At 44.6% G+C, this 4,939-nt stretch overlaps 1 pseudogene; it reads left to right on the plus strand.

Moving 5' to 3' along the window:
* The first annotated feature begins 1,808 nt into the window (after positions 1-1,808).
* On the plus strand, positions 1,809-4,932 carry LOC136532066 (probable leucine-rich repeat receptor-like protein kinase At1g35710; annotated as a pseudogene).
* The last annotated feature ends 7 nt before the right edge of the window (positions 4,933-4,939 follow it).

The raw sequence follows: 4,939 nt of genomic DNA on the forward strand, positions 1-4,939 counted from the left end.
TTCTTGACTCTGACTATTGTAGTGTTCAGGATCTTAGCATGGGTCTTCTAGTTAGTACTAACCCCCTGTTGGTGTGGTTCTCAGTGTCTTTGGAGGCTAAATTGCTTCATCTTTTCCCGCTGCCTCTGCTAGCCCTATGGTCTCTATTGTGTCATCCTCATATTTTGCTCAGTGGCATCATTGGTTGAGACATTTATGTGGTTCGCATCTATCTACATTAGGTTGTTGTGGTTTATTAGGGACCGTCTCTAGTGATGTATCCTTGGACCAGTGTCAGGGATGTAAGCTAGGCAAACAGTCCTAGCTACCATATCATTCTAGTGAGTCGGTGTCGAAGCATCCCTTTAATAATCTTGTTCTTTCTGATGTACGGGTTTGGCGTCCTATGTTTTGAAATGGACCATCAATACTATATCATTGTCATGTTACTATATCAATAATCTCAATCTTATTCTTGTGATGTTACTTTGATGAGCCTCATTATTTCTACCCTCGTACCTCCTATGATGATTGACCTCTATGTGTCATTGAGCCTCTATCTTTCTTGAATTTACCTAATATTCCCATTACCACTAGGTCCTCTACTCCCCCATTACCTTCTCCTATGTACATCCAACCACCACCTGGGTACTCTACTCCTCAAACCATGGTTTGTCGCTTTCGGCACTACCTTTATGGCCTCAAGTAGGATCCTCGTGCTTGGTTCTAGGGCTTTGATTCTTGTCACTGGAGTCAGTTTTTCTCCTAATGCTCATGATCCTGCCCTCTTTGTCCGTAGTTCCTCTTGGGGCTAAACCCTTCATATTTTCTAAGTTGATGATATGATTATTACTAGTGACCATTATGAGTACCCTTCCTACTTTGTGAGGGCATGCCTTAGTGAGCAGTTCCTCATGTCTGATCTGGGTCCTCTTCATAAGTTTCATGGTACTGAGGTATCTTCTACGCCTATAGATATGGCTCTTGCGACAGCAGAGGTTACTTAGCTATGGTGGTTACTTGAGGATTCTGGTGTTTCAACTTCTATGACAACTCCTCTTTTACCTGACAGTACTGATGTTGTTAGTATTGTTCATGATCTAGTCAAGCATGAGCTCATGAAGCATATTTGTATTGATGCCTCATACACTCGGGCACAAGTGCAAGATGATGTTATCACTCTTTGTTGTGTGCCTTTCGAGCTTTAGTTGGTTGAGTTCTTCAAAAAGGCACAACTGAGAGCTCATCACCAATTTTTCCTCCAAACTCAGTTTTCATGATCCACTTTAGTTTTAGGGGGTCCCTATAGGCATAAGCACTACTACATAAATGAGTTTTCCCAACGACATTATCACTGCCGGTTCTATTAAAACACAGGTTTGTAACACGAACCAACAGTGAAAATCGAAGTCATTTTAATCGCTGGGTCGGTAAACAAACCACGTGTGAAGAAATGCTTCAGACTTGAAATTTCAATTCATTTGAGCTTTGTCTCCCTCTACCTCCTGACTCATCCCTCTCTCTCCTCATCTCATTTAGTCGTTCTTAGCATACCACAACACACACGACTCCTCCCCACCACTTCTCCACCTCGCCTCCTTCCTCCTCCACCCTCCAGTGATGACGCACAAGCTCCCTGCCCCCATTGGCGATGGGATGCGAGCTCCCCCGCCACCTTCGGTCAATGCGCGAGCTCTGTGCCCACCTCCCATCCACACGCGAGCTCACCCACCTCTTCCAGTCAACACGGGCCCCTCCAACGTTGTTGCATGAGCTCCCCGCCCCCTTCGATCGACGGCACACGAGCTCCCCCACCCTATCACGTGACGATGGAGCTCAAGCTAGACCAGATACAGTGTGTGTCACCCTCTTTTTCTTCTCTCTTTGATGCTAGCTCACTCTCCATTCTAGATCTACTGGCAGGGAAAGCGGGTGCAAGCTCGGTGGTGGCGCTTGTGGCGAAGAACCTCCTGGCTAACGTCATTCGGATCTATGAGGAATCGGAAGCAGTTGTCCTCAGCAGTGGCATCGGTCGTGGCGGGCTCGGGAGCTACAGTCCTAGGAGCGGCTTGGTAGGCCTCTAGATAGCAGCAAAGGTTTTTCTTATTTTTTATTTAGTTATCATCGTCGGTGATGATCTTTATTTTTACTGTCAACTATCACCGTCAAATAGCAAACCCGGCGGTGGTAGGCCTTACCAACCGGCTGTGATGAGTTACTTGTAGCAGTGACAGTTGTGAGATGTATATACTTTATTGTACAAGGGTCTTTTTGTATATTTGTGTATCTATATGCACTCCCCTTCGGTAATACAGAAGCTACAACTCCAAACACTTGTAACTTATAGCAGCCCTCATGTCAAATCCCACGGTGCCCGAAATCTCTATGATTACGTTTTTCCTGCTTGTTTTGGCTTCCACTGTAGCCGATGGCGCAACACCAAGCCGCGCATTTCATTGAGATCTCAAGCAGCTGCGCTTCTCGACTGGAAATCCACCCTCAAGCACTACTCCGAACACCAGCTGGGGACATGGAGCAGCGACGTCCCTCCGTGCAACTGGACTGGCGTCACCTGCGGCGACGTCGTCGTTGCACAGCGCCGACATGGAAGAGCATCGTCGACGTCGAAGGCCATCACGGAGCTCTCACTCCTGCCCTGGCGTCAGCTCTCTCTCGATGCTTTCCAGTTTTAACATGTCAGGCGATCACCTCACTGGGAATATACCACCGACTGTTGGTGACCTCGGGAGGCTCACAAAAATGGACCTTTCTAGCAACAATCTCAGTGGCCAAATCCCTCCGGTTTTGTTCAATCTCAGCAGGCTCACTTTTCTTGCTCTTCCTGGCAATAATCTGTCGGGTAACATCCCAAGGCAGCTCGGAAAGCTTCAGGCCATCGAGTATTTGGACTTAAGCTTCAACCTTCTTGCTGGCCAAATTCCCTCTACACTTTCAAACCTCACAAACCTTAAGACTCTAGTTTTGTCTGGTAATCATCTATCAGGACCTATACCCGAAGATCTAAGCAGAATCCAAACACTGCAATTACTAACGATGGACAGTAATAACCTGAATGGTACGGTTCCATCCTCCCTGGGAAATCTTACAATGCTCAAGATCCTGTACCTATATCTAAACCAACATACTGGACTCATTCCCGTTGAGCTTGGGATGCTCACAAACTTGATTGAGTTGGATTTGTCAGAGAACCATTTCACTGGACCAGTTCCTTCCAGTGCTGGAAATATGACTTCGTCAACCTATTTATCCGTCTGGGGTAACCATATAACCGGGTCGATTCCTCATGAGATTGGAAACCTTGTCAACCTTCAAGAGCTGGACCTCTCGGTAAATTTCTTAACTGGCCCACTGCCACCAACATTAGGAAACATGTCCTCCCTCAGCAATATATTAATAAACAGCAATAATCTATCCGGAGAAATCCCAGCAGAGTTTGGAAACCTGACAAATTTGGTATCTCTTTGTTCCTATGAAAACCAATTGTCTGGACCAATTCCTCCAAGTTTTGGAAATTTAGTAAGCATGAACACGATACTACTATTCAACAATAACCTATCTGGTCCTTTGCCTCCAGCACTCTTCAACCTTACCAATTTGATGGACATCGAGTTGTCTCAAAACCAATTGAATGGACCATTGCCTGATTTGTACCAAGGTAGAAACCTACAAATTTTACAACTTTCTAATAACAACCTGGATGGTCTGATCCCAAAGACATTGAAGGATTGCAGTTCACTGATATACCTCGGTTTGGGTTTTAATCAAATTCACGGAGATATAACTGAAGCATTTGGGGTGTACCCGCATCTAAAACACATTACTTTATCGTCAAACAAATTGGTAGGCACGCTATCACCAATCATAGGCTCCTGGAGCAACTTGACTTATCTTAATTTTTCAGACAACATGATAGAAGGAACTATACCTGCAGAATTGGGAAAACTAGAAAATCTTGTAAGGTTTAGTCTGTCCTCCAATAGTTTGGCCGGGGAGATACCACCTGCAGTTGGAAATTTAGTCAACCTAAACATGTTGAATTTAAAAAACAATCAGTTATCTGGGCGGATTCCAAAGCAAATTGGCCAGCTTAAAAATCTCGAGATCCTTGATCTATCAAGCAATCAGCTGAATGGACCAATACCAGATGAGATTGGAAATAGTTTGAAGCTGCAATCTTTATTTCTGGGGAACAACAATCTGAATGCCAGTCTACCTAGGACATTGGGTCATTTAATTTATCTGCAAAACATGCTTGATGTTAGCCAGAACAATCTCAGTGGACCAATACCGTCAGAACTTGGCAATCTACAGATGTTGATGTTTGCAAACTTATCACACAATCAATTTAGTGGTGTTATCCCTACCTCCATTGCAAGTATGCGAAGCCTATCAGTATTTGATGTATCATACAACATCCTAGAAGGCCCTCTCCCTGAAGGATTTCACAATGCCTCAGCAAAATGGTTTCTTCACAACAAAGGTCTTTGTGGAGACCTGGCTGGCAGGTCACCTTGTTATCTGCCTCAAGCTCATCATGGACAAAACCGTCAAAAGTTGATAGTAGAAGCCAGCGTTCCTGTAGCTCTTGTGGCTATTGGTTCAGTGGCTTGTTTTCTTGCTATTTGGTTTTGCTGCAAGAAATCGTCCCAAGAAACTAAACCTGTGGAAAAAACGGGTACGTTCTCTGTTTGGGGCTTTGATGGTAAAATGGCGTTTGAAGATATCATCAATGCAACTGACAATTTTGATGAGAAGCACTGCATTGGGGAAGGAGCATATGGTCGTGTTTACAAAGCAACACTTCAAGATGGACAAGTTGTAGCAGTGAAGAAACTCCATCCAGGCGATGAAGAGACAAATGACGAAGTCAGATTTCACAGAGAGATTGAAACATTGACAAAAATCCGCCAACGTAGCATTGTCAAGCTGTGTGGGTTTT

The sequence above is a fragment of the Miscanthus floridulus genome, unplaced genomic scaffold (assembly GCF_019320115.1).
Source record: "Miscanthus floridulus cultivar M001 unplaced genomic scaffold, ASM1932011v1 fs_519_2_3, whole genome shotgun sequence".
NCBI lineage: Eukaryota > Viridiplantae > Streptophyta > Magnoliopsida > Poales > Poaceae > Miscanthus > Miscanthus floridulus.